Genomic DNA, 12,735 nt, shown 5'->3' on the forward strand with positions numbered 1-12,735 from the left:
CCCCCAGTACTTCAGAGCCGAATTCTTTTTCTGAAAGGAACAGATGCTGTTAACTTATCAGGACCTGATACTAAAAAGCCTACAAAAGTCTTTGTGCTGCTTATTTTCTTTATTTAATCTATATGCAAAGCATATTGTAATTATTGCTGTTAGAAGGTTTTAAACTGATGGTTCCCCACCCTTTTTGTGCACAGGGGAGATAGATTAGGAATGCCAAATGGACAACTTGGTATAAAGAAATAATGACCACTGAAATAAAACAGAAGTTCAAATAAAAAGCAAACCACATACAAATGTAGAATGAAAATATCTTTTAGTAAAATGTTAGCATGCTGTACTTGGAACAGATGCCACATTAATTCAAAAGAGAGCCCAGAAAATGTGGCAACTTTACGATGTCAATGGAGGGAGCTGCAATAGTTTCTTTTCTCATTGTGTCAAGTTCTTAGTACCTCCAGGTCCAGTTCTGTTCTTCTGTATTTATTTTTCTGTGTATATTACATGTTAGCATAGGAATATTAAATCCATGCTCTTTATTTTTATTTATGTAATTAAATATATTGTCATACTAGTAGATATTAGGGTGGAAAGCCCAATGACTTGTAACTAATGATTTTTGTTTTAAATATGTATATCAAAATATTCAGAATCTGAGGTAAAAATTTATTTTTCTCTCACCTTTCAAGGGACATTTATAATAATAAGGTAGTATAAGGATTGAGACTTTCAAAGAGGTCTGTGCCTTTTTTTTTTTTTTGAGGCCCATCCTTTTTTGAATGTAAAATTTGGACAAGTTACAAAACTATGAGAATTTTGCATTTTTTTCTCATTTAAATTTGTAGTTATCATTGGACATTTGTTATGGTTTTTAAGTAGCTTAGATTCATTCATTCCTTTTGCGGTGTTCTTTATGGTGTTTGGGAAGAAGAAGAAAGGGTGTTGGAAGGGTACTACCATACACACTTGGATACTTCCAGACTGACATTCATTTTATAGAAGATTGCACTGGGACATCTCTGAATTGCCTGCTTCTTGCAGTGCATGGTTAGTGTGATTCTGAGTGTGGAGAGATATGGGCTGGGGGCTCTTAACCAGATTTACAGTGTGCCACTTCCTGAACAGTGCAATGATCTAATCACCAGGGGCATACCCTTTGTGCCTGCAAAGAAGTCTGGTATGCATGCTTAGAAGAGTACTACTAGTTTTTCTCTTAATTAGTCAAAGCACGAAGGCTTACAATCTAGTAATTTTGTTGAAAAGGTTAAAAGTTTTGTTTTCATGCAGTTCAGATGAAGAAGTTTTTTTTAGCAAGGGAGTAAATAAAAGCTCAATGGTTGAGTATCAGGACTGGAGCTGGTGCCAGTTTGCATGGGCTCAAATCCTGCTTTGCCACATATTAGCTCTGTAATGTCAAATCACTTCACCCCTCTGTGCTTTTGCCTCTGTTTCTTCATATGTGAAATATGAATAAATAATGGTACCCATAGCCTGAGATTGTTAGGAGGAATTAATAATTTAAGGTATAAACTGCAGTAAGTTCTTGACACATAGTATGCACTAAATAAATGGAAACTGTTGTTAGGTATCACTACTTAACCTTAATTCTCAAATCCTTTCTTCTTTTAAGGCTTGAGACAAATGTTGCATAGTGGGAAAAGAGCCTGAGCTTTGTGGTCTGACCCCTGGGTTGAAATCTCTGTACAGCCACTTAAAGTTGAGTGTGTGATCTTAGACTAATTATTTAAGTTCCCTTCAGCAAAGATGTCTCTTATATGTGCTGTATACCAAGCCCTGTGCTGTTCATTTGGATTTCAATTTCTTCATCTGTGATGTAGGGCTGATAACACCAACCTTCTGGGATTGATGTGAAGATAAAATGAGGAAATCTTAAGACACTTGATAAGCGATAACTGCTGTTACCATTGTTACGGTAAAAGAGTAAATATGGGAAAAGAGTAAATATGGAACAGCTTAGCTGGAAAGGAGGGTTTTTTCCTGAAATGTCATGGTGAGAAAAGGTATGGATGGGAAAAGTGTATCTAATGAGTTCTTGTTTGTGAAAGTTCTGGGAGAAATAGAAAATATGTGGGAATATGCCAGTTTTAACAGACTTTTTAAAATATTATAAGGCACTTAAAAAAAAAACTCTTGGTGATAGAAGTCTCTTCTTATTACCAACATGGTGATGTGGTTTACAGTAGGTCACTTAGCATGGAGTCGGTAGTAGACCAGGCATTATAACTCAAAAGTCTAAAATCCTTATCAGCTGGTCAGTCACTTGGGTCAGCTGCTCAGGACAAAGTGTGTGCTTAACCCCTGAGAACACATGCTTGAGTAGAATAACTAGTGGAAACAATTGTAGAGGCACACAAATGCTTTCTAGTAACAATGGACATTATTTATTTGCCTTCTGATTTTGGGCATTTTGCCTTTGTGAAATTTCCTCTCATCTGGTGCTTGGTCTTTTCTTATGGTAATTTTAATTTTCTTTCTATATTTAACTGTTGTATGTTACCTATATTTGAGCCTAGAAAGGCCTGAGAACAAGTTGGTTATGAGAAAAGCCACTCTTTTTTTTTTTTAATATTTTATTTATTTATTTATTCATGAGAGACAGAGAGAGAGAGAGAGGCACACAGACACAGGGAGAGGGAGAAGCAGGCTCCCTGCAAGGAGCCTGACATGGGACTCAATCCTGAGTCTCCAGGATCACATCCTGGACTGAAGGCAGCACTAAACTGCTGAGCCACCTGGGCTGCTCCCAAAAAGCCACTCTTAGTTTCTGCCTTACAATGACCTCAGACTTAAGATTTTTTTGTAAAATATCTGAGTTTTTAATATGTCCATTAGTGTGCATGAGTGTGTGTGTTTGTGTGTATGTATCTTTCTGTAAGTGAAATCAGTAATTGAGGAAGGGGGAATGATCATTAAATGTGAAATAGAGTTAATTTTATTCATTCACTACCAATTTGGATTTGAAACTTTTTTGGTCTTTCATCTGTATAGTTTTTTTTTTTCCCTAGGATTCATCAAATGTATTTGTAATAGCTTACACATGAATATGGCATGTGTAACCACTGATGAGCATTTGAGTTAAAGTAGAATAATAGCTTCCATTAACTTTTTGTTCTTACTTACCCAACTGTACCAGTTCATAAAGGCCTAGAAGGTAGATAGAAGCATTTGCTAGATTTTATTTTGTCGGTGTTCCTAAAACCTTTCTGCTTTCTGAGCAGAAATTCTAGGAAGTTTGTGTTGATAAAGTGCTGTACTTTAGCTCAACAAATATTTAAAAAATTAAGGAGTTTTATAGTAGACCATATAGTGGGGCTTGAACTCAAAACCCTGAGATCAAGACCTGAGCTGTGACCCAAGAGTTGGATGCTTAACTGACTGAGCCATGCAGGTACCCCTGTATAGTTTTCTTCCAGTTAAAAAAAATTTAAGGTTACTTTACAATTGCTTAAGTGGTCAGTAAGTGAAGCTTTGTAGTTTTAGAATTAGCATAGTGTATGTACAGTATTTTTTTTAAGATTTTATTTATTTATTCATGAGAATGCATAGAGAGGAGAGAGAGAGAGGCAGAGACACAGGCAGCGGGAGAAGCAGGCTTCATGCAGGGAGCCCGACGTGGGACTCGATCCAGGGTCTCCAGGATCACACCCTGGGCTGCAGGCGGCGCTAAACTGCTGAGCCACCAGGGCTGCCCGTGTATGTACAGTATTAAGTTTTCTTTATGTAGGGCTTACAAAAAATTGCTTCTTTTGGGTGAATGGAATTAAAGAACGTTAAAAATATACTTCATTTTAATAAATATAGGAGTTAGACCCTATGAGGTCTTCGGGGTTGATTTAAAGGATTGTACGATTTTGAAAATCAGTCTGTCTCTGCCCAATTTGTAAAAGTTGGGCCATTCATGTCAGGGCTGCACTCCTATCATACTTATGCGGGAACCTGTCTGGTTCAGTGGTACATTAGCTGCTTCATAGAGAGATGCACATTGATTGCGCAAACTCCCTCCATGGCCTTTCCTTTCCCCTCTCCTTTACTATCCCTTTGCCATCTCTTCTCTGTGTACGCTGTCCTGTCTGCTGTGCATCACTCCCTCCAAGGCCACCACCATCTTATTCTCTGTCTCTTAAAAACAGAACACAACACCATTGTAATTATTAGTTTTTAAACAGAGCTGTTATCAAGACCTTAAGGCTTTAACAGTTTGTGGACCTCCTCATTTTGGGCTGTCAGCCAGAAGTTGGATAATAGATAGCTTAAAATCACTTGTGAAGTAACTGAGTATTTGTGAAACATTTTTTTATCTGGACTAAGGAAGGGAATAGAAAAAGACCTGTTTACCTCAGAAGTTGCTATATTTTCTGGTAGGGGGTGAGGTGGGGGCATAGTGGGGAAAGGGGGAGCTTTGTTACTTAAACTAAGGTAAGGGAAATAGGAAGCATTAATTAATTAGATTGTTCTCTGTAGTCCTGTGGACCTAACTGGAGAAGGAATTGGAAATTCTGGTGTTGCTGATTCTAAAAGTATTTTGAGTAATAGAGAAGGCTAGTAGAATTTCTTTCTTTAATTTGTAAAATGTAAAATACGGCTATAATGCTTTGTTTTTAGGCATTGATTGCATTTCATTAATTGGTAGTTGCAAAATAGCAGATCTTTTCCTTTCCAGATTTCTCCTAGTGGTTTTGAACTGTTAACTGAATTGTTTTGGTAAGAAAAGTGAAACTTGGAAATTAGCTGTGGTTAAATGTTAAGTTAATGGCTATATTGGATTTAAATTCAGTAGCTTCTAAGATCTATATGTAATACATTTCATCTATTATATAGTTATACATATTGAAAAACATTTGAGATGAGAATTTTAACTTTATAAGATTTTTAAAAACTTTTTATAGAAATTTAAAAACATATGCAAAAGCAGAGTGAGTAATATTAGCAAAAACCACATACCTCTTAACCCAACTTCACGTTATCATTTTGCCAATGTTTACAGTGTGTGAAACATACAAGGAAAGTACTTTTATGTTTTTAAAACATGCAGTACAAAGAGATCTGTTAATATACTCAAAGGAAAAAATGTTTGTGAGAATGTTAACTCTTTTCATACATTGTAAATTTAGTACTGGTAATCACCCTTTAGGAGAATACTGCTTTCATTTGTCTTTTAACTTATTGAAGATATCTGAGCCACCGGTAACTTAATGGAGAACCACATCTGCTGGAAATTTTTCATTTTCTTACCCCTTTCTGTCTTTGGAAACTCACGATTATTAGTTTTTTGAATTTACTATCCTTCTTACTTGCATCTTATTTTATGTACACTTGTCTATTGGCAACTTTTGTATGGTCTTTTCTAGAGTAGTATGTAGGGCAACTTCTTAAATCTTGTTCTGCATTTTCTCCTTTGAATGTTCTGTGTCTGTGTCACATATGTGTATATAACAATTGACTAATAATACATGTTATAACTTGTAAGATAGTTTGTCGAGGAGGGAATTTTGACTATCTGCTATCCCTGGACCTGGTAATAGTGATTAGGAACTTAAGTTATTTGCTCCCTTGTTCACTCCTCTTTGGAGGAGTAGTAAGTTGTATATGTGCCTACAGTTGTGGGGCTTTTCATTACTAATCACCACAAGGTGATGGTAACCTTATTTCTGAATTTCCTTGCTTTTATTAGTTTAAATTAGACCCATAGGGGTAATTATTCCACCCCAATGCATGAGGAAGCATGGTCATTGGGTGTTGTGCATCTAAACCCCTGTGCAATGCATTGAAAAGGTATCTTTAATGTTATGATGCTGTTTGGCATATTTAGTTTAGTGCAAGGAGTGTACTTACTTAACAGGACCTCTAGTAAGCTTCCTCTACACCAAAGATATATTTTTAAAAATTATACTTAAGACAACTTTGTAGTATTCCCCAGTAGAGTTCATCTAGAGCAGCAAAGTCTTTCTAAAATAAAACTTATTCCTTTAACCGGTATTCATTTAAGTGGGTTTCTCTGTACTTGGTTTCCATGGAAATAGCGAATAGCTAACGTTATTTATAAGGTGGAAGTAAAATAGGGTGCCTAATGGGACCCCATGCTGCTCTGATGAAGAGACTTAGGAAAAAAAATCCATGCTCATGGGATTTTTTTTTTTTTTAACAAGGTTAATGGAAGCCCTGATTTCAGTCTTCTGTAACAGAACATATTTTTGGTTTTAAAGGCTAGCATTAATATCAAGCAAACTTCTTTTTTGTGTGTGTGTGTGTGTGTGTGTGTGTGTATATTGCTTTCACTTTCAACTTTTAGGACCACTTATCAGCATGATTGAGGCTTTATGCTTCAGACTCGTGTTTCTCTGTGGTTTTTGTTTCAAAAGTTAAAATCCCCAGCATATTGTAGCTTTTTCAATTTCTCATTGACATTTGAAAGTACAGATAAAATGCTAAATGTTCATTAATGATAGCAGCAATGATAAAGAATCAATATGTTGAACTACATAGCTTTATGTTTTGTTTTTAATGTGAGTGTTATGGAACCATGTTTAGTTTTCAGGCCTTAAGTCAGGATTCTCTTTTATTTGTGTTGTGGAGCTAAACCTGTGTAGAGAGAAAAGATTCTGATTTTCTCTTGGGGTTAGGAACGGGGAAAATCTTAATTTCTCCTTTTTTTTTTTTTTAAAGAATTGTTGCCAAAGCATTTTAATTGAGATAAATGTTAATTCTTTTAGTCTTTGAATGTGGATTTGGAGTAAACCTTGGCTCTTTCCTCATTTCTTCGGTAAGGCCTACTCTTAGTTTTCTAGGCCTACAGCAAAGCCTTGCATTTCTTAAGCCCCTTCAAGTGAAAGAATATCATTCCCTTTGTGTTTGTGTTTGTGACTGGGCTGTGTGTGTCTCAGTAATTTCTCTATAGCCTGAAAGGCACCTGCTCATTTTCTAGCCTGGTGAGTACAGCAGTGCTATATTGAGAAGTGAGGCGGTATGGGAAGACAATAAGGTGCTTTAATTTTTATTTAGTTAGTTTGGTCGTCCTTAGCAGCTTGTGATTGTTATCCGTTTTTCTGGAAGTACTCTGTGATTATTCTGGCTATCAATGCAGCAGGAGTTTTCTTCTGTGTTTTAAAAGCAAGGGTTGTAGTGTACTTAGGGCTCCATCAGGGGAGGAGTTTTTGTTTTGTTTGTGTGTGTTTCTTTGGACAAGCTTCTGGCTATACTTGGGTTTACTGTGCTCTAATTGTTAAAATTTTGATTAACTTAGTCTTTTATTTTTAATTTTCTTTTTTTCTATTTTTTTTTTTTTATTTATGATAGTCAAAGAGAGAGAGGGGTGGGGCAGAGACACAGGCAGAGGGAGAAGCAGGCTCCATGCACCGGGAGCCCGACGTGGGATTTGATCCTGGGTCTCCAGGATTGCGCCCTGGGCCAAAGACAGGCACTAAACTGCTGTGCCACCCAGGGATCCCATGATTAACTTAGTCTTGTTGAATTTTTGTGTGAATTTTTATCTCCAGCAATTCACTAGTTTCTTCTGTGCGTGTTGGTTGTTGCTATTTTATAAAATTTCCTCAGTGTGTCAGATGTTTTAGTTTAGCTTTTTCTTGTATATTTTTAAAATCAGCTGTTTACTAGTGACCGTCCTTAGTGATTTTTACTTGAATTATCTTTGTGCTTTAGAGACATAGGAATTTGGGTCTATTATCCCATTTCTGAGAGAACAAGTCCCAGTAGTTGCAGTTAGTGCAATAGAAAGGGTTTTCACAGATGCAGTGCTGGGCATTGATCCTCCTCCTTGGTGCTTATGGTTTACACCCAGAACTCCCATTAGTGTTAATAGGAGACACTTGCTTAAATCCCTATACACCAGGATAAACCCAAACTCTTTTGTAATGCCTTATAGGTATCTGAGTTGTTTTTTTGTTATTGACGGCAAGAGTTTTGGACCTGGGTTAACTGATTATTAAGATAAGAATTTGAGTTATCTTGGGATATGGGGTGATTTACTAAGTCTGATCTGTAATTAAGAAGTTTATGTTATGATTAGACTCAGAAAACATTTACAGCTTTGTGAGCTGTGGAAGCTTTTGAATAAAGAATTTTTGTACTTTATAGCATGATGAAGGAAGATTTCTTCTTTCTGTCTATTTCTCCTAATACTTCTCATTTATAAAATAAATGATTTTATAAGTTTTTATACATATTGCAAGAGGACTTGGTAAAAATTATTTTTTAATTGTTAGCCTTCTCACAATTACTCTCTGGCCTTTTAAGTCTTTTGTCAGCTAATGTTGCTCACATTTTCAAACATATAGAAGCTAATAATGCACACTGTCTTAGAACTTGGACATTGTAGGGGATCCCTGGGTGGCGCAGCGGTTTGGAGCCTGCCTTTGGCCCAGGGCGCGATCCTGGAGACCTGGGATCGAATCCCATGTCGGGCTCCTGGTGCATGGAGCCTGCTTCTCCCTCTGCCTATGTCTCTGCCTCTCTCTCTCTCTCTCTGTGTGTGACTATCATAAATAAATAAAAATTTAAAAAAAAGAACTTGGACTTGTAATAACTGGTCAAGTATAAAAAAAAATCACTGTTTACTGTGCCTGTCTGTGAATTGTGGATTTTTATTACTTTCATTTATTTATGCACAGCCTAATGGAAGAATTCCTAGATTGAGAGCAGTAAATCTGGGTTTTAGGTTGGGCTTTACCTCTTACTAACCTTTGTAGCTTTTGGCTAGTCATGTAGACTTCTTGGATTGCCGTTCCCCTGTGGAATGAAGGAATGGATTTGGTTCTCTGGGGTGTCCATTCTAGCTGTAGGCTCTTTGAAGGCTTACTTTCATAGGTACTGAAGGACGTAGAGGACTGTAAGGCAATGATTCCCAGTCCCTATCCTTCAGAATCTTCTGGGGGGAGTTAAAAAAAATAGAGATATCTGAGCTCTAAATCAAACATCATGAGTGCAGAATCATTAAGGGTAGGCTGTGAATTTATGTATTTTTTGAAGTTTTACAGGTTTGAGAACTACTTGTGCAAGGCATTATTTCTATTCTACATGTGTGTTTGCGCGTGTGTGCACATAGGGAGATAAGACATATAAGTTACAATGTGAGACAGTGTGGTTAAATTTTAAGATGAATGTGAGAGATGATAAACTGAGAATTCAAAGAAGGGAAGATCTGGGAGTTGCAGTGGTTAGGGAAGGTCTCCATTTATCACTGAATCTTTATCTGGACCTGAATGACTGGCTGAGATTTGGCTAGGTGGGGAGAAGGTAAAAAGGGTATTGTTGGCATAAGAAAGAAGATCCTCACAGTAAGTTTGGGAAGAGAAACAATTCTGAGGACAGTTGTAGTCTTTTTTTTTTATTATTTTTTAGTTGTAGTCTTTATTTCAGTATTCTCCTCTCGCAACTGCTGTATGTAGATTTCCTAAACATTTTGAGGGAGTGAACTGTGAAGATATTTTATGGAAGAGACTATTCCAGTCAGAGGGAAAAGCAAATAGAAGAGCCCTGAGAAGGGAACTTGTTTTGAGTTTTTGAAGTACAAAAAAGAGGTGAGTATGGCTGGAGCAGATTAAGCAGTGGGGAGAGGGGAGGAGAGGAGATCTGAGACTAACGGAGGCCCAAATCACTTAGAATCTCTTGGGCTGTTTTAAAGGACGGCTTTTTTTTTCTGAGTATGGTGGGATACCATTGGAGGAGATTTTGAATAGAGGAGTAACTGGATCTGTCTTGGAATTTGAAATGGCACTCTGGCTGCTGAGAGAATAGACTGTAGCAAGACAAAGATGGAAAGGAGGGAGGGCAATTAGGCGGCTATTGTAATAATCTAAGTGAAAGATGAGGGTGGCTTGGACCAAGGAGGTTGTAGTGGAGTTGATGCAAGTGGTCCAAGTCTGTATTTTGATGGTGGAGGCAAGGTGGTTGGCTATTAGATTGGATATAAGGTGTGGAAAAAAGAGGAAAAGAGCCATGACTTTAAGGTTTTGGTCCAAAGGGATAAAGTTGCCACTTACTGAGGTAGGGATTACTCTGAGGAGGAAGTTGGGGGATAGGTGATCAAGAGTAATCAAACCTATTTGACAACTGTTGAATGGGCAGTTGGCTATATGAGTTTGGAATTCAGGGGAAAGGTCTGAGCTGGAGATAAAAGTTTGGGAGTCACCAGTGTACGGATCCTTTTATAGCCATGAGAGTGGGTGAGATTACCTAATGGGAAGAGTTCCAAGAACTGAGCCCTGGGGCAGTTCAGTATTCTGAGGTGAGAAGAAACCAGCATAAGAAATCCAGAACAGTGGCCAGAGAGATTAGGAGGAAAATCAAGATCGAGTGGTGTCCTGGGGGAGTCAGGAGAGAAAGGATTTCAAGAAGGAAGGAATGATCAACTGGGTCAAATACTACTGATCAAAGATGGAAGTGAGGGCTGAGACTTTTCTATTGGCTTTAGCAGCAGGGAGGTCATTGGTGATCTTAAGAATAGGAGACCAGAGCCCTAATGGAGTGAATCCAGTAGAGAATGAGAAGGAACTAGGGACAGTGATAATGGAATTTTCCTATACGCAGGAGCAGGAGCATAGACGTGGGGTAGTAACTAGAGAAGGATATGGAGTTAAGGGAGGCTTTTTTTTTTTTTTTTTTTTTTTTTTTTTAAGGTGGAAGAAACAGCGGTGCTTGGCTGGCTCCAGTCAGTGGAATGTACAACTCTTGATCTTAGGGTTGTGAGTTCGAGCCTCATGTTGGGTGTAGTAAAATCTTAAAAAAAAAGATGGAAGAAACAGAAACAAAATGATCCAGTAATGAGGGGAAAATGGATGCTTCTTGAAACTGAGGGGAGAAATGCTAGAGGGATGTCCATGAGAGGGTAAGAAGACAGATGGGGGACACAGGAATGATTATGATATTGGGGCCTAAAGGACTAACTCTCATTAAGCAGGATTCTGCTTTTTCTTCTGAACAGTTATTTGCATTTAAATTTATTTCAAACTTATTATGCTTTCTGTTAGAAGTTAGGAAGGATAGATAAAAAACAGTAAAACTTATTGTGTATCAAATTAGTGTATCAGCTTGGTGTAGTAGAAGAGAAGAGATTGAATCTTCTGTGTAAGGTGACATTTTAAAGTGTCTTTGAATGACAATTATCTGTGCTATTCTAGTCCCTTATCAAAATTTATGATTGAGCACAGACTATAAACTTAATTGTTCGAATTTGTAGTGGGATGAATTTTAGCTTAATTTAAAACATGATCTAATGTTAAACCTTTTCTCTGCAAAATTTGTTTATTATTTAATATATGTTCTTCATATACAAAGGTTTTAGGTATTTTACAAAGGGTACTTAAGTTGTTATTAATCACCTTTGATTTATTGATGGTTTTTTTCAATTTTACAACCATATTAGAAATCTGAATGATTCATTTCTTTACCAATTCTAATTAAAGCAACTACCTGTGAAGTTCTGGAGAGGTGAACCATCTTCGGTTGGCAAAAAATCATGGGAAATTATGTTAGCAAGATAATATTCATTTCTAAAAGCAAAAATAATTTTATTTAGTTCACCATATGTGTTTTGAGTGTATTTTTAAGAATAAATCTGTGGAGGGCAGTGTCAGTGGCTCAGCAGTTTAGCGCCGCCTTCAGCCCAGGTTGTGATCCTTGGAGACCTGGGCTCCCTGTAGGGAGCCTACTTCTCCCTCTGCCTGTGTCTCTACCTCTCTCTCTGTGTCTCTCATGAATAGATAAATAAAATCTTAAAAAAAAAAAAGAATAAGTCTGTATTTGAAACATTTAAGCAAATATGGTTAAAATTTTTAATCACCTTAGCTCTGAGTGTGAAGAGTATGTGAGAAACAAGTGGACTTTAATCAGCTTAACATGAAGAAATCAAACTTGCATTTCAGACTTAAATACATTTTACATGTAGATAGTGTTAAAATACACATTTATATATACATTTTATTGCTAATTCTTACTAAATTATATAAATACAATATTTTTTTATCAGTTTCCAAATGGTAGTCAATTAATCAGTCATCATCTAATTAATCAATAATCTTTGGTAGTTGTGACACACAGTGTTTAAAAATCATTAGTCTAAAAATAATTGACTCTTTTTTTGGTATCTGAACTTCTTTGCAAATCTTATTAAAGGTATGGGTCCTCTTCCCAGAATTCTTATACATATAGAATTTAGCCAGTAGTATTGTAGGGTTGGCAAATCCCTCTGAAGTCCATTCATGAGGCTCCCTTAGGCATAAAAGGATCTCAAGTTTTAAAACTTGCCCTATATAGCTTACTTATAATGATTTTTCTTTAAAACTTTGTATGGGGACTTTTTCCAAAAATACTTTGCCAGCATTTATTGTAGTTTGTTTTTTAGAAATGTTACTACTGTGCCTGGTTGAGAGGAGGTGAGATTAGTGGAAAGGCCAGCTTGGTCAAAGGAATCTCAGGGTCCGGTCCGTAAGCTTTCTCCAGCTTAACAGCCAATTGGTGTGTGACCTTTGGGGAAGTAATTTAACCCCTCAGGCTTTGATTTCCTATGTGATATCTACAGTCCCTGCAAGCAGTTTTATGAATAGTTTTATAATATCATGATTTCATGGTAAAATTCTTTATCAATTTGGGGATTAACTCTGCTATTGAGTTTTGGAGAAAATGCCCTAGAGTTAAGATACACATCCATTGTATCTCCTTACTGAATATGACTTTTCAGAAGAGTTAATGTGACTTCACTTTGTC

The 12,735-nt window shown here is 36.8% G+C and overlaps 1 protein-coding gene across 10 annotated transcripts in view; it reads left to right on the top strand.

Annotated features, from left to right (window-relative positions):
- PHF21A (PHD finger protein 21A) overlaps window positions 1–12,735 on the top strand; it is a 191,667-nt gene that overhangs the window by 14,103 nt on the left and 164,829 nt on the right. The window lies entirely within an intron of this gene.

The sequence above is a fragment of the Nyctereutes procyonoides genome, unplaced genomic scaffold (assembly GCF_905146905.1).
Source record: "Nyctereutes procyonoides isolate TBG_1078 unplaced genomic scaffold, NYPRO_anot_genome, whole genome shotgun sequence".
In the NCBI taxonomy this organism is placed as follows: domain Eukaryota; kingdom Metazoa; phylum Chordata; class Mammalia; order Carnivora; family Canidae; genus Nyctereutes; species Nyctereutes procyonoides.